At 49.7% G+C, this 26,860-nt stretch overlaps 1 protein-coding gene across 4 annotated transcripts in view; it reads left to right on the top strand.

Annotated features, from left to right (window-relative positions):
* The window catches only part of DAAM2 (dishevelled associated activator of morphogenesis 2), a 126,509-nt gene that overhangs the window by 24,458 nt on the left and 75,191 nt on the right, over window positions 1-26,860 (top strand). For 2 of the 4 annotated variants that reach the window (XM_036087326.2, XM_036087330.2), the window contains one exon: window positions 25,858-25,943. The exons of the other annotated variants lie outside the window; for them this stretch is intronic. The gene's annotated coding sequence lies outside the window, so the exon portion shown is untranslated. Of the gene's footprint in view, window positions 1-25,857; window positions 25,944-26,860 lie in introns of those variants that run through there. 4 annotated transcript variants of the gene reach the window in all.

Here is a 26,860-nt window from a genome sequence, read left to right as displayed (position 1 = left end):
AAATGTCACTGGGAACTGTCCCTATTGAGAACGACTAGCCTAAGCTAAAGTCTTCCTGTAATAGTTTAGGTCTGTTATATCTTTTATTTTTTTAGGTTAATTTATTAATCTATTAATTAATTAATTAATTTGACAGAGAGAGAAAGACCAGGGGGTGGGGCAGAGGGAGAGAGAGAGGGGAAGCAGACTACCCACTGAGCAGGGAGCCCAATGCAGGGCTTGATCCCAGGACCCTGAGATCAGGACCTGAGCCAAAATCAAGTCAGAAGCTTAACCAACTGAGCCGCCCTGGCGCCCCAGGTCTATTGTATTTTACTGTGTCCCAGAGTTCATCTCTGTAGCGTATTTAAGGTTAGGAGACTGGGTTTATCCATTGAGAGGGAAGATGCAGAGTCCCAGGAGCCTCTGGGTCACCCTAAAGAAAACCACCAGCACTCTGTGATAGCTTTCCTCAAAGGGCCCACAATTAACCCATCTGCATTCGAGCCGAGGACATCCCGCTCCCTTCTAATACCTTCTCTCATGCGCCTGACTCTTCCCATACAGCAGGAAACCTCACAGGAACCAGGGAATGGCCTTTGGGTTTTGGCTTATAAATACTCATGGTCTCATTTTTCTTACTGAGAAAAGATTTTTTTTTATAAATCATGTTTAACATTCTTGTTGCCGTAGTGGAAAGTTTTGTTCTTTGGAGAATTTCCCATTCCAGGCCCAGGGTCAGATTCCTCAGCGGAACTCTGAACATTTTCTAGGGAAGTTTCTTTCACCACTGAGATTGTACCTTTGATGCATTTACACAACTGTGTTTGGATTGTGCGTTAAGATGTCCCAGGATCCCAACATAGACTGTGAGGGAAGCTGTGTAGCTGGGGAGGGGCCGTATGTCTGGGACTCAGTGGCCAGCCAAGATCAAATGGAACCCTTTTATGGTTCCAGTACTTTTTTGGATGTCTTTCCTCCCACTCCAGCACCTCAAATCTAAGACAAACAGCCAGTGCTTATGTCAGTATAAGTTAAATTATGCTGTGGTAACACATAGTCCCCAAATTTCAGTGACTTAAAACAAGAGGTTTATTTCTTACTCATGCTATTGTTTGTAGTGGGTCAACACAGACCTCTACGTATTATAGTCACTCAGGAACCCAGGTGGGCAGAACAGGCACCTCCTTAAATGTTGGTGATTGTTGTGCCAACGAGAAAGGGGGTTGTGTCCTGCCGATTCAATGTTTTAGACCACGAATTAGTGACTTATTGTTCTCTAGAGAAGCAGAAGCAAAAAGATGTATATATCTCTACATCCATCAATCTATCTATCTATCTGTCTGTCTATCTACCTATCTTACTTACCTATCTACTAGACTTATTTTAAGGAATTGGCTCACTTGATTGTGGGGGCTGGCATGTCCAAAATCTGCAGGTCAGCCTTGCAGGTTGGAGACCCAGAGAAGAGTAGATGTTGCAGCTCTAGTTCAAAGTCAGTCTGGAGAGAGAATTTCCTCTTCCTTGGGGATGCCAGTCTTTTCTTTAGGACCTTCAAATGATTAGATGCCGCCCACCCACATTATGGATGGTAATCTGTTTTACCCAAAGTCTATTGACTTCAGTGTTTCTCTTCATGGTGAAATCAACTTTGACCAAGTATCTGGTACTCTGGCCTAACCAAGTTGACACATACAATTAACCATCAGGGCACTCAGCTTCTATTCACAACTCATGGACCAGAATTACATACATGACTGCACTCAAACACAAGTGGCCAGGAAGTACAATCTATTTCATGCCTGGAGTGAGGGGTGGGGACCAGTGATATTTGACTAAGTACCAATAACTATCACAAATGTAAATAATGTAACTTGAGAATAAAAAGAAAGTTATCACTTCACTTTATCCTCACTCCAATGCATTCTGCTAAAGTCAACCCAGAAATAGTTTTAGACTTCGACCTTTGTTCATAGGAGAGGTTAAGGAGATGGGTGGGTTAAGACATGGCCTTGCCTCTAGGGGTACTAAATTTTAAGATTGTTACTGATCACTTTCCTCTGTTTTTCCTTCATTAAGTGTTTTCTGTGTGTGGTATTGCATTCAAATACCATTTGTATGTTGTGTACTTGAAGGGCGTCCTGCAAAATAATTTGGCCTTTGTGGCTTCCTTTTAGTACAAAGTTGGGTTTTCCTTGGTTGGATCGAAAGGGCTCAAGTGCCAGCCCTCACTTTGCCACCATCTCTCTCTCTCTCTGCCTCTGACAAGTCCCTCCCCAGTCTGTGCCCGATTTTCCTGGTTGTCTGGAGGGGGGTTGGGCAATGAAATCTCTAAGTTGCCTTCTGGCTCTAACACTCTGTGCACCTTCAGTCCACACCCTCTCCCAGTGATTCCAAAGCCAGTTTGTGGACTGGCTGCCTGGTTGGGTATAGGCAGGGCTGCATGACAGAGTTTTCTTCCATAAAAGTGGCAAGATCATTCTGGGTTCTCACTAGAAGCTATGGCCTCATTAGTGCCCTGGTCATGCTACATTCACTCATCCAGAGAGCGTGCATGCCGCACACCAGCTGGGGAGCATCATCTCCAGGCCCACTGGCCCTCTGGTGTCCCCCTGCCTGGCTGATGGGGGAGATTGGGGCACGGAGATGTTGGGATGGAGTACCAGTAAGCATGGGGAGAGAAGGGGCAGGAGATGGGAATGGTCTGGCTTAGCTGAAAGTGAGGTTGAAGAGCCAGGCCAGCCCTTCAAGGCCATCTGGGCAAACCTAACCTCCACAAGGCAGAGTTTCAAGGACCCCAGGCACTACTCGCTTCCTTCCTTCCCATCCCAACGAACTGTTTTGAAGCTCAAATGAGATAGTGTTGGAGGAAGTACCTGGAAAGCTATACGTGCTCTTCAGACAGTCTTGTTATTATTATTATCATGTATTGCCTTTATTCCATGAATATTTTGGTGCTAGGTGCTGGGGATAGAAAAGTGAGCAAGACACTAACTTAATTAGAATACAGTGTGGTACCAGCTCTAATAGCATGTTCCAGATGAGCAAAGCTTGTGGGAGCTCAGAGAAAGAAGCAATTAATTCTGCTTGGGGTGGGGGCGGCAGCCTCCATGGGAGCAGTGACAAGTAAGCTGGGTCTTGAAGGATGTCAAAGATTTTATGGGAAGAAAAGGAAGTGCCAGGCAGAAGGCATTGCCTGAGCAGGTGTCAGGGTGCTGGGTAGGCTTAGAGAAAGCCCTGGAAGACTGGCCTGGCTGCTGGGTGGGGGGGGTGGGACAAAGTGAGGGGAAGCTGCTGAGGAGGGTGGTGATCAAATTAGGAAAGTTCTGGAATTACATATGAGGCATTGGCTCTTAACTGAGTTTTGGAAATTACCAAGTTTAAAACACTTTTTATTTTAGTTTTAGCTGAAAAAAGAAGCGGTTGCTTTTATTTGATCAAAAATCAGCCTATAGATTTATAATGGGCAAAACTGAACTTCTATAGATTTACTCACAGCATTGCTGCACCGCACCGACCTGTTAATTTCGCTGCTTCCCTTCCTCCTAGAATCTATGGCGAGCACTTAAATTGTCCTGCTCTAGTCTTGGTCATTTGAAATATTTGAGCAGGAGATACGAAGTGGGATCTTTATTATTTTTTTTCTCTTTATTAAAGGAAAGTGTGGAAAATAAAGAAATCTATAAAGATAAGGAAAAGCACAGTGATGCCGCCCTCCAGACAAGTCTGGTGTTACTATTTGGGTAATTCCTTCCAGCGAGCATTTAGGGGGCAGGCACCTTATCTTGCATGTTGCCTTTTCTATGGCATGAACCTGACTCTGGCAAGTGTCCCACCTGCGATTGATTGCTATCATGATGCTCCCATCATCCTTCTAGAGAAAGCTTGGTGGTTGAGTGCTAGTAGAACCAATTCTGTTCAGATCCTAATGTTTCCATTCATTCCCTGTGAGATCTCAGCAATTTAGTCTCTCTACAGTTTCCTCATCTATAAAATGGGAGAAATCCTAACATCCTAAACAATAACAATACCTACATCCTCAAATTTGGGGACCAGAGTTCGTTTGGGCAAAGCACTTAGGAAACTGCCTTGCACATAGTAAGTGACTAATAGTTGTTATTGGTTATTGTCCTATCCTATGGGTCAGTTCAGCCCTGAGGAAGGGGCCACATGTGGGGAACCTTCCTCTGGAGAAGGGTCTTTCTATGTAAGTGTCACACAAATCTGAGAGGGGACAACCCTGTCAAGTCCTCAGGATTAGGCAAGCACCGAGCCAGGATCCCAGTGCTTGTTCACAGCTTTTCCCTGGAGGAAGCTGGCTCATCCTTGCTCACTACTTCCTGTCGAGCTTTTCCCCACGGGCTCTCTGGGCAGGCTGTCCCTTTAAGAAAGGCAGCCACACACTATGGGGCCCTGCCTCCCCTGCTGGGTGCCTTGCTGGGCTGCAGCTGGGACCCTCCTGGGCTGGAATTGAGTGCTGGACCCTCTGGAGAAGGGGGACTGCTTTGAATCAAGTGCACATCTCCCAGGAATCCATGCCGGAGGAAGGACTCCCTGTCATCAGCCCCCATCGTGGCCCCTGCCTCCCACCCCCCAGCCCTGGCTCTGGGACATACAAGGATCATTCTTAAGGACTGAGCTCAGGATCCCTAAAAAGAAAGTTGGAAACTAGCTGGATAAACTTGATAAGTGAAAGAAACCCACGTTGCATCCTCCTCCTTTCTGCGGGTTACAGATTTGGGTTTGAGTTTGGCGATTCTTGCTGCATGGAATCTGATGGGAAAATGAGGGAAGGAGGAGACAGAAGTGGGGCTGGGAATCCCAGTGGGTAGTGAGTTTTGGATTGGGGATAGCCTCTGCCTCCTCCTCCCACTGCTTGTCACCCTTGAGTCAGGGAGCTGAGGGTTGACATCTGGAAGTATCTGGAGCCTGGTGGTTGGCAGGGGCGACGGGAATGGGGGTGGGGGGGGCGAGAAATGGTGAAGATCAGGGAGGGGCTGATGTCCGATTTCTCTCTTATTTGGGGAAAACAAAGTGTGGCCAGTGGAGGCTGTTTGCAAAGATGCCCGAGGCCAAATGACACTTGCGGCCTGAGGGTGAAGTGAGTGACCCTGGGATTCTGTCTCAGCAGGGGACTCAAGCCAATTCTTCTTCCTCCTGGGGTTGAGGGGACACACCAGGCTCTGGGCTTGTTCTCCAGGCCCCAAAGAGGTCTGTGTTGGCCCCTTGGACTGGGGCAGCTGTCATGAGCAACAATAGGCAGTGCTGTAGTGGGAGGACACAGGTCTGCCAAGGGCAGGGAAGAATGGAGGCCTGTTGTTCTGGAGCCTGGGAATGCCATCCTGGGGGGAGGCTCATGATGCCCTGTGCTCAATGTGAGAATCAATGGGGAGAGAGGTCTGTGCAGTGGGCAGAATGGGTCTGAGCTTGCACCCCACCTCTGCAGAGCCAAATGACCAGCCAGTCCCTGCCTGGGCACAGGTGAGCTCCCTGGCCTTGAATGCCAGGTACAGTTTGAAGGGCTGGGCTCTGGGCCCACGGGTGGCTTCCCACGGAGGAGGTAGGATGTAGTAGCAAGCTTCGCTCCTGTGCTTACCCAAGACCATGAGTTCTGGATCAGAGAAGCTCTCTGCTGGATTCTGCTCCAACAGCTCTTTCCTGTGCCCCCACTTGTGCCAGGCTCTAGCTAGGGGTTTATTGGAGTCAGGAGGGTGTGAGGATCAGGAAAGAGGTTTTGAATGTGGGATTAAAGCTGTCTTTGAAAAGTAACAGTAACAGTTGCCATTTATTCTCGGTCTTGAGTGTGCCCGTCACTGTGCCAAGGGCTTTATGAGCACCATCATGAGATGGCTCGTGCAGTATTTTTTGAGTCATGAATATAAGCCTACCTCATTGTATTGCGCTTCGTGGATAATTGCGGTTTGTGACAACCCTGTGCGGGGCAGATCGATTGGCGCCGTTTCTCCAACAGCATTTGCTCACTCCCTGTCTCTGTGTCACATTTAAAAAGAATTCACATTTAATTGGCACAATACTTCAAACTTTTATTACTATATTTGTTATGGTGACCTGCGAATAGTGATTATGACTCGCTGAAAGCTCAGAGGATGGGTGGCTGTTTTTAGCAATAAAATATTTTTTATTTAAGGTATGTACATTGTTCTTTTAGACATAACGTTATTGTACACTTAATGGACTACAGCATAGTGCAAACCATAGCTTTTGTAGGCACTGGGAAGCCACAGAACCTGCTTGACTCGCTGTATTGCAGTATTTGCTTTGTTGCAGTGGTCTGGGACCCAACCGTCAGTATCTTTGAGGTGTGCCTGTAATTGGAGGGATTTTTACAAATGAAGAAACAAAGGCTCAGAGAGGTGCAAGGCCTTGCCTGAGGACACAGGGCTGGTAGATTGTGGAACCAGGACGTGAACGTCTTCGTTCAATCATTCCTTCGTGCGTTTGTTCAGCAAAGTTGAGCTGTTGGCCTCTGTTTGCCAACTCTTCTGGTGGGCACCAAAGACATGGATGAGCATAAGACTGGGGAAGGCCCCGGCCGACCCAGCTGCACAGCCTGGGTCCTCCACCCCTGCAGAGTCTTTCAGATGGGTCCAGAGACCCTTGAGGGGAGTGTGTTGAGAACTCCACTTGAGAAACTTCTTTTGCTCAAGAAATGTTATATTTTGTTTTCATTTTAAGGTAGTCTAAAAACTGAATGCATTCATTCTGCATCATCTGAATGTCTATCACATAACCTACTACTGGCCTCTGCGATTTTAGTCCTGAGTTTATGTTTCTGTGCAAGTTGGCACCAAGCAGTTTCCTAAAATGATAGTGTTTAACTTTTACTGCTTTGTTTCTGAAGCTGGGCTCCGCATCATGAGCTTGGAAAGCCCAAAGTGCCAGAGATAAAGAAAGGCTCCATTGATCTAGTGCAAGAAGGGAGAGGTGCGGTCAGGGTGACCAGGGGGAGATGGGTCAGACATCCCCCCGCCTTGGGGCAGAGCGAGCTGGGCTCAGCTGCGGCAGAGCGGAAGAGGGGTGCTAATCCATGCAGGAGCGGGGTGGACCCAGGACAGAGACTCAGAGAGGAGCACGCAAGTCAGGAAAGAGGAAAGACCCTGAATTAGGAACTGGGACCCCCACTTCCGACACAGTGTCTCTGACCTGCAGCACAAGGAAGCTCCTCTCTCAGCCTTGGCAGATGGGACAAGTTGTGCTAAGACTAGGAAGGGTGAGTGTGGGGTCTCCCGGGGACACCATGTGGTCTCCTCTCAGAGAGGGGTCTTCTCGGATCTTTCTAGAGTTTCCCAGGGTCCAGCTGTTAGGTGAGAAGGCTGAAGCAGCATCCCTGTGACTTGCAGGCATACCGTGCTGGCTTGGTCCCTCGGCTTTTGGATAGGGCTGGGTAACGAGCCCCCTGTGAGGATCACACATCCCACCAGTGCTGGGGGCTGGAGACAAGAGACCCAGGACCCAGACCTCCTCTTCTTCTTCCATCTCCTCTTCCTCCTGCTGCTGAGATTTTGGGTCTGGCCATGAGGTAGCTTGTGGTCACACCTACTTTTGAGTCATGCCCCTGTGTATCTTCACTCTCTGGTTATTGTCCCTCACTTGGATCCTGGGCAGTCATCTGGTCTTCTTCTCTCCAGACCTCTCTGCCCTGTCATCTTCTGCATTAGGAGCCATCAAATGTTTTCTGTGAGGGTCCCAAGAGTAGATATTTTGGCTTTGGGGGCCCCATGGTCTCTGTTGTCATTACTTCACTCTGGCACCAAAGCAGCCCCAGAAAATATGTAAATGAATGGGGGTTTGCCAGTGACACTGGGAGTGGGCCAGATTGGGCCATCCCTGACCCGGATAGAGGTAGCTTCTGCTGAAAAACATTTGCTAGTTCCCCATGGCCTGCTGGACCCCTTCACATGACGGGCCCACTGTGTTCTGCATTGCCAGGTGCATCTTCTGCATAGAGTCTTTTCAAAGCCCCCAGAAGCTGCACTCTCCAGCCACACTGCCCTGCCTGCCCTTCCTCAAACATGCTCTGTCTTTATGCCTCCAGCCTTTGCCTCCACAGTCCCCTCCACCTGGAATGCCCTCCTCTTCCTCCTCCTCCCACTCATGCAGCCTATCTACTCCTGAGATGTCGAGTCCTTCTGCAGATCAGGTGTTTCTCTTTGTGTCCTACCATGACCCTCCACCCCTCAGCCCTCTCCAACACGCTGAGTTCCTCCTCTGTGACCCTGTCACTTTGTGCTTGCCTTGGGAGTGACCCTCCATGTGCCACACTTCAGTAATTTGTTCCTGGCTTATCTCTTCAAGGGCAGGAATCAGTAGGATTTGGCCATCTCCCCCAGCCCCACCGCCAGGCCTGCCAGGCACTAGGCACTCAGGAAACCGCATTGGCATAAACCCCAGGACCTCTCCTTTTCCCCCCAGAGAGTCCCTGCCACAGCAGGTGGCTTTTTTGGGGTTTAGCTGAGCCATTTTGGGAAATCAAGATCTCCTCATGAGTAGGACAATGAAGCTGCCTGTAGCTAAATCCGTCACTGGCCCTGAAACCTGAGCCTGCCCACTCCCTGTGCCCCACGATCGGGTGTCCCAGTTTGTTTTGACATCCTGTGCGGGGCATGAGGGGAGACGGGAGAGATCCAGATTTCAAAGCAAGAATTTTCTCTAGCAGCCGCTGAAGGCCAGGCCCCTGCCAGCGCCTGGGCTCCCATGTTAGCATTTTCAGTTAATTAAGAAAACAAGCCCCAAATCCCTGACAGAGATGGTTTTGCAGATTCAGGAGATAGGGTTCACATCAGCATGCGGGAGAGGCCTCCCAGCTCCTGTAGGCAGGATGAGCTGAAAGAGGGGAACTTGTGAGCCAGAGAGGACCCACTGGTGTCTTGCCCATGAGAGAAGGTGCCACAGAAGTTGTGTCATGGGGAGCCAGCTCCAGGCAGGGCCCAGACACAAATCTCTGCTCCTTCTTTCCCTTCCGGGGCATTGTCTGAATGGCTGGACTATGGACTGAGGCCAGCTGGGCTGGGTGAGAATCGGAGAGGAAGATCCAAGAGAGTGAAGAAGTGGGTTCTCTAGAACCAAGTTATTCCAACTGCCTGGCTAGTGGGGGGACAGTGGCGAGAGGTGACCTGGGCATGGCTTCAGGTGGAGCCCAGGTGGCTGACCTGCCAAGGGGAAGTTCTGGTCAGGGATGCTGCTTACCCATGCAGAGCCTTGATGTGAAGTTAAAGAGTGGTGTTCCTCAGCAGGGAAAGTAGACCTATTGCTGTAGAAGCAGCTGGCTCACCTCTCCCCTGTCCACAACCTCTGTGTGGTGCCACGAGGTGCTGGGGCTCCACCAACGCCGTTCCCTGACATGGGTCTCATTGGGCAGGTGGATTTGGCCTTGGGCCTCTGGGCGTTGCAGGGGCACAGGTGCGCCCGGTGTGGGTGCTGAGTGTCCAGCCTGCGCATTCTCTCACAGGTGCGCGCACCCTTCGCAGTCACAGCCTGAGCACCGCATGCAGTGGTCCCAGCCCCTCTCGCGCAGAATGCGGTAAGAGAGAGACCTAGTCCTGCTCGATTGCTACCAAATGGTCTGGCCTTTGTGAACCTCCAGTTTCTAATGGGAAATGGGGACGAGGCTCACGTTGTATGTGTGTCCCAAAGGGTAGATATGTTGGGTCCCTATGAGATAAGCCGTATACTGGGCCTGGCTCAATGAACCTGGTTTCCTTCCCCATCAGACATCTGTCGTGGCTGAGCTTCTGCTTGCTGGCCAGGTATCTGGTCAGCGGTGGGAAGAAAGGCCTGGGGAGGAAGTGGTTGTAGGGCCAGCTCTCGGGATGTGGTATAACTGGTCCAAAGAACCAACAGTTGGTACCGATGTTTTTTGGCTTTTGAGAGCCTTCCCCTTGTGCCCTTGGGAATTTCTGGGCTCCCTGCCTTCTGGAAGTCATTGTTTCATCACTCCCAAGACAGGACACATTCTGTGAGCAGTTAAGACCATGTTGGGAAAGCAAGTCTCTCAAAAGGTGAGCATCTCTGGCATTCACAAGCTGGAGAGAAGTCATTTGGGGTTTGGTGGGGGGTCTCGAATCTCTCTCTGTGTGTCTTTTTGCATTTCCATCTGAATCCTCAAGTTGTATAGCTGGCATGACCAATAGCTCTTCTTTTCTGGAAAACCAAAATACCATCTGATCCTCCTAAAATTCCCAAATCCCAGGACACCAGGCAGGTTTGTTTGCTTTCTGCTGCTGCTGCTGATTTTTCTCACTGGGTCTCAGGAAAGAGCATACTGACGGCAGGCAGATAGTGATCTTTGCACAGACTCACAGTTTCTAGAACTTCGACTTGGCAGATCAGAACATTTTTGACAGACTGTTGGGAGCACCTTCTCTTATTTAAACAGCGTTTCTAAGTATTCTCCAGGCTCCAGAGGGAAAATTTGAGGTAAAGACCAGAAGTTGTGAATTTGCTTCTGGAATATTAGGGAACACCATCCAAAGAGAGACCCTTGCAGGGCTCACAATATTTAGGGAACTGTTCATCAATGCATCTTGGCTAAGAATTTTGGAGGTTTTGCTTTGTTTTTAATTATACTTTTGTAGTTGTTGTTTCTACTATGGACCTTCAGGAGAAAGCACTTAAGGGGAAGCCAAGAACCAAAGTAGGGTGTGTCTGCCATTGTCCTCTAGTGGGAAAGGAGAGTTCTGTGCTGGGAATTTGGGGTTGGGGTTCTAGACATGGTCTGTCATGAGTTTGTCCTGGGGCAAGTGGCCTTGTCTCTCGAGCCTCAGTTTTCTTCCCTTTAAAATGGTCTTGGTAAGGATAGCCACCCCCACTGTCAACATCTTGTGCCTCCCAACAGCTGTGTGGGAGACACCTGCGGGGCACGTCAGAGAAAAGCTGGGGCTGAGTTCATTCACACACAGGCGGTGGGAGTGTTGCCATTCAGGAGCAGAGCAGGGTGGTCTGCCCCAGAGTCGGATTTTTGCATCTGAGCTTGTGCAATGGTGCTTGGTCGCTCTGGAGCACAGTGGCCCTAGCACCTTGGCTCTCTGAGTGGGGGTCTAACAAGGTAGCCCTGCGCCTGATGGGATGTGGGGGTTGTCCCGGGGCTGCTGAGCTGCTTCTGTCTCTGTGTATAGTGTGCTTCCCCTTGACCTCCTTGGTCTGGAAATGGATTCTCTTAATGGACCAAAGGGGAATTTGGAAAATCCCAAACTCAGTTTCAGAATCCAAGGAGGGTAGTCCCCTTCATGACCAAGCGCTGGACCATGTCTGCATGCCCCACCTCTCACAGCCTGTGTTTAAACTCTTGCCCTTCCCTCTGCCTGGAGGTTGGTACCTGGTGAATACCTAGCCATCCTTCAAGACGTAGTTCAAGCACCACCACCTCTGTAGTTCCTCCAACCCCTTTCCCCCACCCCCCCGTTTCAGGGAGGTGAGGTTCTTCCTCATCTCTGGCCCTAAAGACCTGCCCCAGATGTAGCACTTAGCACAGAGTGTGAAAACCGCTATTCTCCCTGTCTCTCCCTGGACTATGAGCTTCCAGGACACAGGGATTCTGATAGGGCCAACTGTGCATTCCCAGTCCCAGTGTCAGGGTCTAGCACATAGTAAGTCCTTATTAAATACAGGCCAAGTGAAAAGTGAGGGGATTCTTTGCTCTTCGCCATCTCCCACTGAGAAAGAATCAAGAGGGGCTGGTGTTTGGGCAGTTGGCCCAGGGACCAGCCCCATGGTGGTATCTGAACCGAGCGCTCTAATTAGTGTCTCCTCGTTGTGTGCCTTCCACAGCAGGGCTGGGCAGCAGTGTGTGCATGGACCCGCAGCACGGCCACGACTGGGTGAGGGTGGCAGCACCATGTGTTCTGTAGCGACCCAGTGCGGACATTGGCACCAGCTGCCTGCCCTTTCTGGCTTTTGTCCACGTTGGCATGTGATTCTTATAGCTGTGCCCAGGGCTTTTGGAGGGAGTGTGACCGTGTGGGGAAGCTGGTGGCACTTTGGGACACAGACCCCACTGTCTGTGCCCAGGAGGGACACCTGTGTTGGAGGCTAAGAAGGTGCCTTGTTTGCACCAGTTAGAGAGTTGCAGCATGTGAGAGATTCCACAACAGGATTTTTGTGAATACCAGTGAGATAAGAAGGGAGCAAGGGCTCTTCCAGGTCGGTAGTGATCTTACCTTCAGGGAGTTTACTTACTCACTGGTCCGTTCAGGTACATTTGCCAAGTGCCTCCCATGTGCATGTCCGTCACTGTTCCAAGCTCTGAGGATGCAGACTGACCATGTCCCTGCCCTGGAGGGCTTACTTTCTTTTTTTTAATTTAAATTCAATTTAGTTAACATATACTGTATTATTAGTTTCAGAAGTAAAATTTAGTGATTCATCAGTTGCATAGAACACCCAGTGCCCATTATATCACGTGCCCTCTTTAATACCCATCACCCAGTTACCCCATCCCCCCACCCCCTCCCCTCCAGCAACCCTCAGTTTGTTTCCTAGAGTTAAGAGTCTCTTATGGTTTGCCTCCTTCTCTGTTTTTATCTTATTTTATCTTTCCTTCCCTTCCCCTATGTTCATCTGTTTTTTTTCTTAAATTCCATATATGAGTAAAATCATATGATATTTGCCTTTCTCTGACTGACTTATTTCACTTAGCGTAATACCCTCATCCACATCATTCATCCACATCATTGCAAATGGCAAGATTTCACTCTTTTTGATGGCTGAGTAATATTCCATTGTGTGTGTGTGTGTGTGTGTGTGTGTGTGTGTGTGTGTACCACATCTTCTTTATCCATTCATCTATTGATAGACATCCAGGCTCTCTCCATAGTTTGGTTATTGTGGGCATTGCTGCCATAAACATTGGGATGCATGTGCCCCTTTCAATCACTATGTTTGTATCTTTGGGTAAATACCTAGTAATGCAATTGCTGGGTCATAGGGTAGTTCTATTTTTAACTTTTTAGGAGCCTCCATACTGTTTCCCAGAGTGGCAGCAAGATTTTATTTATTTATTTATTTATTTATTTATTTATTTATTTATTTGAGAGCGTGAGAGAGTGGGGGTAGGAGCAGAGGGAGAGGGACAAGCAGACTCTGCACTGAGCGCAGAGCCTGAGGTGGGGCTCAATCCCACACCCTGAGATCATGACCTGAGCTGAAATCAAGAGTCAAACACTTAACTAAATGAGCCACCCAAGAGTCCCTTAGAGAGCTTATTTTCTAGTGAAAATCCCTGAAGACTGAGGGGATGGGAGTTAAGGCCACCATCACTCGGAGAGTGTCCCCTGCAGATTCCGAGCCAATGCCCTGGTGAAGGATGTTGTTTCTTCATTCATTAGCTCCTATATTCTCCCCCAAGATGCTGCCTGCCAGACCACTGTGGTATCACCCTTCCTAGATTCCTGGCTTTGCCTCCTTCGCCAGGCTGAGTTAGAGACCCCTCACCTATTCATACACCATGCCCTATGTAGCTCTACCCTGCACGCTACCCCTCCCTGACTTGCTCACCCCTTGTAACCCCTTCCCCGACTAAGAGCACTCAATCTGAGAGTGACGGAATGAGCAGGTCTGTTTTATTCACCACCATATCCCCCAGTGGGCCGCACTTGGCACAGGGTGGAATTTCTGTATGTGATTGTGGAATGAATGAATCCAGGGGACGGACGCTGGGTTCCACTTACTCATCTTCACCATCCATGCTAAGCTTGTGTGTCTGTTTTCATTTCTTCCTGGGTCAGTTGTCAGAAGGATGGACACTAGGGGAAGTTGCTGGAAAGCTGGGGAATTGTGAGAAATGGGAAAAGCAGGAAACCCCTGGTGGAAAACGTCTCTTCACAGTGTCCCCTCCGTGACTTTGCCTTTGAACACACTCCCTCCTGCAGGCTGGGCAGGCAGGTGGGCTGCAGGGCTCACAGAGCTGGGCTCTGAATGCCATGCCCTCCTTGTGCTAAGGCCTGCGTCTTCTTCTTCGTGTGTGTGTGGGGACCAGGCAGTGCTGAGGGACAGACTTGCCCCCATAGCCCTTGGGTTCAGTCAGCGCAGCTGGGCCGGCGGGAGGACAGGCCACCCGGGAGTGGCTGGGAAGCGAGTCCAGGCCTCGGGCCCACCTCCCCCAAGGCCAGGCTGTGGCGTGGGACCCAGGCGGGTGGAGGTTCCCACCGCTCAGCTCCCGCACTGGCTCCCAGAAGCTGCAGGCCCAGGCCGTGCCTCTCAGCAGCAGGGGGTGGGGAGAGACTCCAGCTGCCTGGGTCAAGACCCCGTATCAGGACCAGGGCAGCCCCTCAGACACCCACCTCTGACATTTATCCTTCACCTGGACGGCTGCCAGTGGTCCTGCCAGCCAGCCTTGCCTCGCATGGGGGGAAGTGAATCTGGAATTCACCATTGCAGGCCCTGCCTGAGTCAGGCTGAGACTGTCCTCCCAGATCGGCCAGCACCCATCCGTCATGTACCCAGGGCTGGAGTGGGCATAGTCACAAATGGTACTTCATTTAATCCTCACATCAGTTTGGGGATATGTGCACCGACCCCATTTTCCAATGAGTAAACTGAGGCATGTGGAGTTCCATGATCTGCCTAAGGTGATAAGTTAGTAAAGTTTCATAGGAATTCCTTCTTTATTACAAAGACCTACTATGTGCTAGGTGGTGATTCTAGGCCCTGTGGATATAGCAATGGATGATGAACAAAAATGTCTCAAGGACAGAGAGATAATCAAAGAGTAGCAGAATCTCACAAGGTAGTAACTCTATGCGGAAAATGGGAGGGAGAAGGGTTATTTCGAACGGTCATGGAAAACCTCCTTGAGAAAGTGTGCAGTTGTTCATGCTGACACAGTGCTCACCAGGGGCCAGGCACTCCCTCGTCAGCGTAGACAAGCCCACTATTTAGCCCCCACAGTAACCTTTTGAAGCATGGGGCTGTGATTCTCATTCTCAGAGGGGGACACTGAGGCACAGGGAACTTGTCAGAGATGACAGCAGATGAGAGCAGTGCTGGGATCTGTGCTCAGGCTGCCTGACTCCCCAGCTCTGGCTCCTGACCGTGGCCAGGGGCAGGTGGGGCGGGGAGGAGCCCTGTAGCCCCTACCTCACAGACCAGGGGGTACAGAGGAAAGGGCAGAGTAGAGGAGAGATTCGTTAGCGATAAACCTGGGTGAAAGGGGAGGGTTTGAGTCGTTTGCAGAGAATAAGAACAGGAGAGGGGAAATACTCTGGTGAGGGGTAAGGCCCAAAAGCTGCACCTTGCTCTTCTCCTCCCCTCCCTGCCCCTCGCCTCCAGCCAGCCACCCTCAGCCCTGCTAGGACTTGGATCTGACACAAGTACGGCTGTTTTTGCTCTTGCCCTCCTCTTCCCTCCCTCTGTGTCAATCTGAGAATAACTTATTTTGTTGATGATGATGATGATGATAGCTAATATTGGCCAAAGCCTTACTGAAATGGGAGGTGAAAATATATACAATGCCCACGTGCAGGGAAAACCAATTATTTCCTGTAATTGGTCACTTGCTATAAAAATCTTAGCTTGATTAATAAAGGTACTTTAGCCTGTTCTAATGTGACACCATGGCTCACGGTCCAGTGAGATCCCGATTCGGACTCCCTGGGAAGGTGTCTCCCTGTGGGGCCACAGGGCCCCTGCTGATCTCCCCTGATGTGTTCTGTGTCCCCTCTGCATGTGGAGCTCCTGTGCTGAAATCCACTGAAGGGGCCACGTCTGATCTTGTCCCCGGGGCTTTTGAAGGGGGACCTGGTGCCTGCTGCTGAAGCTTTGGCTTCCTCAGGCCCCCTGGCTCTCCTGGGACCCCCACCTGTCCCTGGAGGGCTTGAGTGTCCAGCTCTTTTCGGGATGTGGGGACTCTAGATAGGTGGGCCTGAGGGCAGCCCCTGGTCCATTGCAATACTTCCCATGTTGCTCTGAGCCCCGCTGAAGGGTGGGCTTGTCCAAGGGGCATACATTTCCCTGTTCTGGGATTCTCTGAGTCACTGGGTCATTTCTAATCATGTCCCTCTCCCCACCCCGCTGGTGGGGAAGGGAGTAGTGAAATCTTGGCCATTGGCTTCATTTCCCTCCCAGTCCTAGAAAGGTTTCTTCTCAATTCCTGACTGGAGAAAACAGCATTACCTCTTGGCAGCCATTTCTAACTCTGTTGACGTTTGTGTTCTGGGGGCTCTCTGTGTGTTCTTTGCCTGGGGGAAAGAAGGTTGTGGCTTAGCTCTGATATTAGAAGGGTACAAGAGAAAGGAAAGGGAAAAAAGATGAAACACCTGGATTTCCCAGGGGCAAAATATATTAGGAAATATTTTAAATATTTTCCTTGTAAAATACTGTGGATCAGACATGCAGTATTATTCCCGAATTGTCAGTTACTCCTCATGACTATGTTACAGGGTACGTCCTGTCATATTCTCTTTGTACAGATGAAAAAGGTGAGACTCAGAGAAGTTAACTTTCCCAAGGTCTTATAGCTAGTTAACGACAGAGCCAAGTTTGGAAGGTAAAATTCTAGATTCTCAGCTCCATCTTATCCCTAAGGTCTTTGCTGCGTCTCAGAAAGGAGTCTTGGGGCCAAGGTTCTTCAGCCAGCGCTCAGTGAAATAAAATATAGCTCCTTGAATAATTGGTAAAATCCCCAGAGAAAGGGGGATTGGCTTCAGTCAACTCAATCACGGGTAAATATCAGGGCAGACCCCTCGAATCAGAGGAAATCTCAATTCACGTTAGCAAGGGGGGTTCGGGCTTCTGATTATCTCCTGTTCCTATGCACATAAAAACCTACATCTTTCTGTTCTCCAGTCTTGACACGAACAAGGATTTTCACTACCTGTTTGGATCCCTGTGCTTGACCAAAGTGTGGGGTGACAACCTCCTCCCCACTCTGCTTCCTGAGTTAAAGAGGCCTTTGACTCACAGCCGAGCTTCTCCTTTGTAGAGCCTGGGACAGTTCTGACTCTCAGCCCTCCAGTCTGCTGAATCCTTTGCCCTTTTTGGGCTGCCAGGAGCTGGTTCCCAGCTAGCAAGGACGGTAGTGCCACATTTGAAAACTCCGCTCTGGCCTTTGTTTGCACTGGAGTTGAAAGACCAAGGCGGGTATCTGGGCATCACTTAAAAATAGCCAGGGAAAATAGTTTCTTGCTCTATAAATTTAGCTTTTATTACATAAGTAGCCCTTGGTATTATAACGTTAACTCTAAATAAAAGGAGGGAGAAAATCTACTCACGATCACACCATTTGCACATGGATTCGTTTTTCCAAAAGCCCCAGTGTCCTGGGCATTCAGAGATGGAGGGGCAAGGAAGGGATGGGAGCAGTCAGTGGGAAGTGATTGAGATGGCCTGAAATGCAATTTAGCCAATGCACAGGCTCGATTTCAGACTTACTCTTCTCTTAATTGTCTCCTCCAGGAAGCCTCCCCTGGTATCCTCCTTGTCAACAACTGGGATGTATTAGATGGCTTTTTCTGCTCACATCACAATGTCTTGCTTGAGTGTCCCATATTGTGTTATGACTGTCTGTTTAAGTGTCTGGCTCTCCCACTAGACTTGGATCTCTAGGTGTTCAGGAATATATCTTATTCTTCTCTGTATCTCCAGTGCCTGAGACATCCAAGCAGGTCAATTAAGTTAAGTTGCCAGATAGAGGGGTCAGGGCAGTTACTGAAGAAGACCTGCACTGAGGCTCAGACAAATTTCTAAAATCTATAGGATGGAGAGCAACATGGAACCATGAAGTGTGTTATCCGTGTCTGATATGGGCGTGTTTTCTTTGGTGTGTTTTGTGTGTGAGAGAGAGAGGAGGAAGATTTTGCACACCCCACAAGGGGCTGGGAGGCCTCTCATCACATTGGAAGAGGGGATTGAAGAGCATGAGCATGAACTTGAAGAGCATGACAAGGAGCCCCATTTTCTCCTTCTGACCACCTGATCTCCAGATCTAGTGCTCTCTTCCTCAGCCCACAGCAGGGCAGGGACTGTGCCTTCACCTTGGAATCCCCACTGTCTGGCATGGTACCTGGTCATGGAGTAGGTGTGTGGTGAATCTTTGTGGAATGGATGGAAGGAATGGGTGTATATATGGAGGGAGAAGCTTATAATCCTGTGGGAAGTTCGGGGAGATGAGCACCGAGTCTGGTTATGAGAGAGGGAAGGGGCATGGATTGGCAGAGATGGTGGAAGCAGCCTTCATGGTTGGATGAAGGGAGGCAGGCCATTGGGGTTCCTGTTGGTTTGGATACTTTTTTTTTTTTTGTAGAAAGAGAGAGACCACGAGTGGTGGGGAGGGGCAGAGGGAGAAGCAGGCTCCCCCCTGAGCAGGGAGCTGGATGTGGTAATTGATCCCAGGACCCTGTGATCATGACCTGAGCCAAAAGCAGATGCTTAACAGACTGAGCCACCCAGGTGCCCCGGTTTGGATACTTCTACCCAGATGCTGACTCGGGACGGCCATCTCTTGGGGGAGAGGAGGACTGGGGGACTGTGGGAAGTCCTACAAAGACACAGGCCTAGAGAGAGAATTTCCCCCCTTTTATTTTGCTTCTTCTCCTCCAGCACAAGAATCGGACACATTGCTAAGATTCCTTGAGTCCCTAGGGCAGGGGTGGGGGTGCGGTGGGGGGGGGCAGTTCTAACGAATGAGCCTGGACAGAGGCATGTGGAGTATGGCCCAGAGAGATGGGGGTGAGGGGTGGAGTAAATCGTGAGTTTGGAGAGAAGGAAGTTCTATTTTGGGTGCCTTTGAATCCCAGCCCCTCCTCAGCCAGATCCGTAGCAGCCCCCCATCCTCTGGCACTTCTGTGCACTGGCTTAAGCTCCATTTCTGGCCCCCCTCCCTGCATCCTCTAAGCCTTGGCTCCCTCTCTCCTTGGTGTTCTGCCTCTTGGTATTCTCGCCTGCATCCAAAACCTCCTCCCAGTCTTTTCAAAGGAGCCATCCCTACATAACAATATCTACAAATAATAATTAACATCTACAGTTTATCCCCATTCCTACCATGGGCCATGCACCACCCGAATAGCTTTGTGTGTCCCCTGTAAGTCCCTAAGAAACACATGAGGTCATTACTTCTGGGATGTCTGTGTGACAAACGAAGAAACTGAGCCTCAGAGAGGTTTGGGTGAGTCAGGCAAGGTCATCCTGCTAGTTGGTGACAAAGCCATGGCTGGAGACCAAATCGGCCTATGTCTTCTCTTCCCACAGCTACACAGCCCTCCCTCTGAATCAGACTCGTCGGGGGTAGGGCTCAGTAAGCTGCATTTTAACAAGCCCCCCATGAGATTCTAGAACTGCTGCTTTAGCTGATCTGATCCAAACTGGCTGAAAGCCCTCAAGTCCACCGATATTTGGAGAAAGCAGATCCATTCACTGCCATTACTCATCCTTATAGTTCTGTCTGCTGGCTCGGGGCATATAGGGCAAGATGTTCCTGAGCACTTGTTTCCCTGGTTGTGAGATAGGAACAATCCAACCCTTAGAGGGGATATCTCTAGCTTCTCGTTTCCAGAAGAGGATCTCCCCAGGGTGGTTACATAATCCTGATGGCACCTCAGCATCACCTGGGACACTTTTATAAGACATCAGTGCCTGGCTCCCTCCGCAGACCAGGCCAGCATCTCTGGGGTGGGGTGAGGGCATGAGTGGCTCTATTGTGCAGGGGGAGAAGGAAGGGGACAGCCCTGGCTGTTCACTCTCAGACCTCATCCTCTCCATCACTTCCTCGAGGGAAGAGGCGAGGCATCTCTAACCAGTGACTCTAGAAGAAGTTATGAGCTGGGCCTGCCAATACTTCCGCCCCTTTCTGGGCTCTGCTGCCTGCAGGGTGGGTGCTTCTGACCAGTTCTGGGGGATGAGGTCAGGAGCCCACTCCTATGGGGGGTCCACGGTCAACCCTCTATGCCAGTGACGGCACCTAGGAGCTGGCCTCACTGCGTGGAATATTAGGCAGTCCATTTTTTTTAAATTTTTTTATTGTTATGTTAATCCCCATACATTACATCATTAGTTTTAGATGCAGTGTTCCATGATTCATTGTTTGTGCATAACACCCAGTGCTCCATGCAGAACGTGCCCTCCTCAATACCCATCACCAGGCTAACCCATCCTCCCACCCCCCTCCCCTCTAGAACCCTCAGTTTGTTTTTCAGAGTCCATCGTCTCTCATGGTTCTACTCCCCCTCCGATATCCCCCCCTTCATTCTTCCCCTCCTGCTACATTCTTCTTCTTCTTTTTTTCTTTCTTAACATATATTGCATTATTTGTTTCAGAGGTACAGATCTGAGATTCAACAGTCTTGCACAATTCACAGTGCTTACCAGAACACATACCCTCCCCAGTGTCCATCACCCAGTCACCCCATCCCTCCCACCCCACCCCCCACTCCAGCAACCCTCAGTTTGTTTCCTGAGGTTAAGAATTCCTCATATCAGTGAGGTCATATGATACATGTCTTTCTCTGTTTGACTTATTTCGCTCAGCAAAACACCCTCCAGTTCCATCCACGTCGTTGCAAATGGCAAGATCTTATTCCTTTTGATGGCTGCATAATATTCCATTGTATATATATACCACCTCTTCTTTATCCATTCATCTGTTGATGGACATCTTGGCTCTTTCCACAGTTTGGCTATTGTGGACATTGCTGCTATAAACATCGGGGTGCACGTAGCCTTTCGGGTCCCTACTTTTGTATCTTTGGGGTAAATACCCAGTAGTGCAATTGCTGGATCATATGGTAGCTCTATTTTCAACTTTTTGAGGAACCTCTATACTGTTTTCCAGAGTGGCTGCACCAGCTTTAGGCAGTCCATTTGATCAGAGATACAAAGCCACATGCTTGGACAGCTTTATCCGAGCATGGCTGATACTGTGACCTCCATTTGTCAGCTTCATGCATCAGTTTTTCAAATGGTCCTGAGCTCGAGCAAGACGAGGCAGGTTTTATCCAACACCATGTATTCGACAGAGTTAGTATTGAATTTAATGAACTGGCGTGAACAAGCCAGCTGGTTAGTTAGTGGTCAGTAAACATTTGTTGCATCTGAATCAAAGCCAAGCCCCCTCTGAGCACCACTACACGTCCCCAGGAACTGACCCCCCAGCCTCAAACCACCTCCACCACCAAGCCCTCTCATGCCTGACAGTTAACTCCTTAAACCCCACTTCACCGAATGAGTTAATGCCACTGACTCTCAGTAGGGACTCACTAAGGATCTACTGCAGCTGAGAGAAGAGCAAATGATTTAGAATTGGCTCCACCTTTTTATTAACAAGTTCCCAGGTAATGGGATGCCCCTGGTCTAGAAGCACATTTTGAGATCACCCAAGTTAAATGAAAACAAAAGGCAGGTGAACTCTGGGTTTAGGGAATGCCCTGGGGCGGTTGGCTCAGTGAGAGAGAAACCTCTTGACCCAGTTGTCCTCCAGTGTTTTGCAAATTAGAATCACCTAGGGAGACTTACAAATGCCAGAGCTGATAGAGTCCCTACTGTTCCAGTTTTCTCAGGACTGAGAGGCCCCCTGTGATGTGGGACTTCATTTATTAAAACCAGGATAATCTGGGGTAAAGCGGGATGAGCGCTCACCCTAGTGGCTCCCCGGCACCCACGCAGAGATTCTGTTTTAGTTGGTTCTGGCTGGGATCCAGGCGTTGATAGTTTCCAGTGGGCCCTGTGATTCTACTATACAGTGAGGTGTGAGGAGACCCTGGAGGATTTGATCACAGCTCGGGAGAGAAGGGGTGAATCGTGAAGAAGTTTGGTACAGATGCTGATGTAAGAGGAGGTAAGAGAACCTAGAGAGAATTAAACTACTTGCATCCCCGGTCACTTGGGAAGCTTGTTAGAATGCAGATTCCTGGGTCCTTGCTGACTCAAACTCTGAGAGCAGGGCCCTGGAACGTGCATTTTTGCTAAGCCCCTTAGGGTGGGCTGTCATTGGAGATCTGCTCAGAGTGGACAAACTAAGAGCAAAATTGAGGGAAGAGAGATGAGAACCCAGGATGTGCTCCTAGCAGGGAGCCTGTTGGCGGTTTTGGCCTGAGGCCAAGAAGAGGGTGCGAGCAGGGTGCAGGTGGAGTTCTGAGGAAAGGGCTCAGGCTCAGGCTCAGCCTGGGCTGGGGATCAACCAAACCAGTAAGAAAGGGTGGTGCCTTGAAGAACCGGTTCCAAGCTTAGAGCATGTACCAGCTTACTGAGTGAGCGTGAGGCAAGGTCAATGCTGCCGGCCAGACATGCAGGACTGGGATGCTCACCCCGACTCTGTGACCACATGGCTGCACCCTGTGTGTCTGACCACGTCTGAGCATCCCCATAGCAGAGCAAAGGGCTCATGCAGGAAGCATTTCTAGGTAGACTCGACTGGGCATTGTGGAGAGTGATTTAATTTATAAAGTAGAGGAGAGAACAGTGTGTGTGCACGTATGTTGTAGGGAAGAACAGAGGCTCTGGACAAATGGTCAAAACCTACCTCCAATCCCAGCTCAGTGGATTATGTGCTTGTGACCTTGGGCAGGTCCCTTGACTTCTCAGAGACCACCCCCCACCATCACCACCACCGCAATTGCCTCCTCTGTAAAATCAGGATGCGAATATCTACTTCCAGGGGTTTGTTGTGATAACTGAGATAATGCATATAAAATGCTGGCATGCAGCAGTGCTCAAGACAAGGAAGAGTTAAGGATGATTCTGTAGTTTTGGACCTCAGGACTGTGGTGTCCTTCACAGCAAGAAGCCAGGGTGGCCTGAAGGGAGATGAAGTCCCTTTGAGAGGAAGTTGGTGGGATTGTGTGAGCACATCCAAACAGAGATGTGGGGAGCTGGACATATGGAGGCAGAGACTGGGGAGAGGTGGATTTGGGGGTGACCATCACCAAATTAGTCTGAAATAAGGACATGTAAGGTTTGTTTGGAGGGAGAAAGGCTAAGAGAGAAGGATGGAGATCTGAGATATGAGCCTGCTGTGTGTCAGGCTCTATGTGGGTTCCTGATAAACTGTGTGGCACTGTCCCCGACCCAAAGAAGGTCACAGCCCAGTGACAGTGACCGTAGCTCAGGAAGCAATAGCAGGTCTGTCCGATGTTTGATGGTGGGAGAGATGCAGGATGCCAGGGAGGGGTGCCTAAGCCACACCTGTGGGGAAGGGAGTGAGGCTTGCCCTATGAGTGGCCAGGAGCCTGGGGAGGGCCAGAGAGAAACTGCTCCAGACAGGGGGAAGCAGCTGGTTGAAATCAGAGGCATGAGAGCAGCCTGGAGCATGGGGCCAAGTGTCAGCATTTGTGTTCTGAAACACCAGGAGGAGGGAGAACGGGTTAAAGGGCCTCTGGAGGGGTGACAGGACGGAAGGAAGAGGTACCCAGAAGTGCAGTTCCAAGGGGAGGTGGGTCATGGGCCTCCATTACTGGGCACTAAGGGGGCAGATGAGGTGCCCTGCTGGGTCCATAAAGCCCCTTTGGTGGAGAGAATCAGGGCAGTGCTTGCAGGGATGTCAAGGTCAAAGAAAGGTGGTTTAGAAATGGGAGAGTCCACACAAAGACTGCTCCCGGGGCTTGTAGCTGTTGGGAGGGGTGGCTTGGCTTCTGGAACCTTAAGTCCTGGAGTCAGGGTCTCCATTTCCCTGGAGGAAACCTCCCATTCCTCAAAGCATAGAAGGGAAAAATATCTCTTATGCCTTTTATGCAAGATGCCTTTCGTTTGCAGGAAGGAGGGGGAAAACAGCCACAAACAGAAATGAAAATGTCTGGGAATGCCAAGATGTGATTTTACCGTGCAGGTTTATAAAGGAGCATACCTTTGCCTCTGGCTGAGTGTCACTTGAGACACCTCTTGAGGGTGTCTAGCCAAGGTCTGGATGCCTTTGACCTCCAGTGGACTCCAGAAGAGAAAGGATCGAAGTACCTGAGTTTATTGGGTTTGCTATGAGGATTTGCTTCTGGGGAATTCATAACTTTCTCTTCTTTTTCTGCCCCACTTCCACCCACTGTCATTAGATGTCTTTCCATCAGGGAGAGGACCTACAACATACATGGCACTGTACCAAGAACTATTTCTGTGGGGCTCAGAGCCTAGATAAGGGGAAAAGTTCATTGGTGTAAAAAATTTATGATAACACAGGAAATCAAATAACATGGGGTGCCTTGTAGTGGTATATGATGAAGAGTCCTATAAACAGAGAAAAGAGTGCTCAGAATGTGTTTTGGAGAATTCCAGTAGGTTAGGATGATCAGGAAGCCTGCCCGAAGAAGGTAGGATCTGCAGGGGGGCAGGGAGAGGAGGGAGGAAGCAGAGACGGGCATGGGGATGATGGGATGGGGGAAATATTGTGAGCCCAAATGGAGAATGAGCAGAGTCGGAACTAACACAGTCTCTTGCATGTAGTATTTATCCCATTGCAGAAGGACATACAATCTTTGTGTATGTGTAATATAATATCACACTGATATGTCTTATGATAGGGTCAAGAATTCAGGAAATACTGCCATTTATTTAAATCCATCCACTCTTATCAAGTTCCTGCTGTGCGTGCTGAAAGAGCCCCGTGGGGGGAATTGGGGATATGAGCGGAAATGTCCATGCTCTCTGGGAATTTCAATCCCGTGAGCACTGGTGCATTTAAGGAGGAGAAGGACAGCATGGTTGGAAACCAGGGGACGTGGTGGAGTGGAGAGGTGAGGTGGGATACAGAGGAGAGATGGGGCGAGGAACAGTCTAGCGGTTACTGAGTTGCCCATCAAGGCCATTCGGGCAGGAAGCCACTCCAGATTAAAGTAACTCGTCTCTGTTCCGTCCTGACCATTCAGGGACTGTGGGTAACATTTTTGGAAACACACAGGGAGTGGCTGGCTGGGCTGCTCTTCCTGGGAAAGGCTCCCCGAGCTGGCTGCCAGAGAAGATGGGCAGGGCCAGCTGCATGATTTGCAGGGCCCAGTGCAAAATGGAAATGCAAGGCTCCTTGTTCAAAAATTATCAAAGATTCAGGACAACAACAGGAGAGCCATAAGGCAAGCAGGGGGCCCTTCTGAGAGTGGCCAGCACACGCGCCCAAGAGGTTGACCTAGAGGAGGGACAGCCTGGACCCTTCTGTGACTCAGTGTGTGGGGTAAGATAATGGGCCGGGTTGCTGTCTGTGGCCAGGGGACAGGGTTTCTCTGTACTAGTAGTGCTGCGTTGTCCCCTGAGAGTAGGCATGGGGTGATGGGGAAGGGACAGGGCACCGCAGGAGGCCGCCATGGCTGTGGGGGCACCGACTGTTTATACACCCTGCCATCTCTGTGCCGCAGGAGGGCTGTGTCTGAGTTTTGGAATAGACCAAACTGAGACTCATGTGTTTTACGAACTTTACGAACTTGGGCAAGTTGCTGACCTTCTCTAAGCCCTAATTTCCCTATATGTAAAAATGCAGATCACAATATCATCTTTGCAGGATAATTAAGTAAAAATAAATGTGGAAGTTTGAGCCCAACCTAGTTTTTAATGAATGTTAGTATCCCTCTTTCTAGAAATGTATTGAATATCTATCTTGTAAGAGTGTGGCGCATGGAATAGTTTGGGGATACATTTCAAACAGCAGAGGCAGAGGGAGTGTATGCCCTATTGTAAAATATCCCCAAAGGAAACCCAGTTACATCTGCTAGACACGCACATATGCACAAACACATATACACAGATAGACGTGTACACGTGTATACACGTACACACACACCTGGAGCAGAATTGAAACTGGGATGAGATGGTGTGTGACAGGAAAGAGCCCCACTCTGGGAGTCATCCCCTCTTAGCTTTGAACCTCAGTGTCCTCCTCCATCAAAAATCCTGACCTCGCTGGGTTGTCTCGAGATGAAATGAGATGATGAATGTGAATGTTTGGTCTCTGGTCCCTGGCAGGTGCAAGCATCTTTTGGATGGGTCTCTCCTCCCAGGCCATAGTGCGGTGCATGGGGAACTGAAGACAAGATACTGCGTTCCCCACAGTAAGAATTCCTGCCTATCAGGCTTGGGTAGCTTCTTATAAACTAAGGGGGCTGATTTTCAGGGGTATTGCTGTTTCCTCTGCTTATGTACTTTGGGAAGCTAACTGGGTCTTCTCTCTGCTCAGACTTGAAAGTCAGTAGAATCCAATGTATTTGTTTCCTGGAGATGAACACATATATACACACACCAAAAATACACATACGCAGATAACGACATACACCACACATATCACACATGACCATCCCACACAGCCACCTCTGCATCACAGAGTCAAACCCTTTCACACACTCACACACATTAATTTCTTCTCTCCCTTTCTCCTTTGGTCAGTTCTGGGCCTTTCCTATACCTGCTTGTGTAGTGTACCGGGGTCAGGTATCTCCTTCTTCCCACCCTACTCAATCCACATCCCTCCCAATCCTTTGTCCTGAAAACTCCGTGTCATAGCCACTGTTCTCAAACCCCTCAGTGTCTCTTCTGCTTCTAACAAATTCCAGGACTGTAACCTAGGCTTCGAGTGTCCTATTTTTACCCACCCAGAGGCCCTAGGCTGCCGTCAACTCAGCCCTACCCCCAGAGACTTCAACATGGAATCAGGTTTGTGCTTGTTTGTGTTTCACTGGGTTTCTAACCCCCTCCTCACTTGGCTCCTGGAAGACCCTCAGCTTCTCCTGCTTTCGTGGTCTGAGCTCTGAACCTTAGCCACCACTATGAGCAGCCTGGGGCTGGGAGACGAAGAGGGAACAGAATTTGAGGGCCTGTGATGTACCCAGTGCTGTGTGGACACATGATATGTGCCCTTCCATTTGGTGCTCACGGTGGGCTTCGGCATCCATGTGCCCACAGGGAAATGAAACTTTTAGGGACTAAGTAATGTAGCCACAGACTTAATGAAAGTATATACTCTTTACAGTAC

The sequence above is a fragment of the Halichoerus grypus genome, chromosome 9 (assembly GCF_964656455.1).
Source record: "Halichoerus grypus chromosome 9, mHalGry1.hap1.1, whole genome shotgun sequence".
NCBI classification, from domain to species: domain Eukaryota; kingdom Metazoa; phylum Chordata; class Mammalia; order Carnivora; family Phocidae; genus Halichoerus; species Halichoerus grypus.
This window is presented reverse-complemented; position numbering and strand designations above follow the sequence as displayed.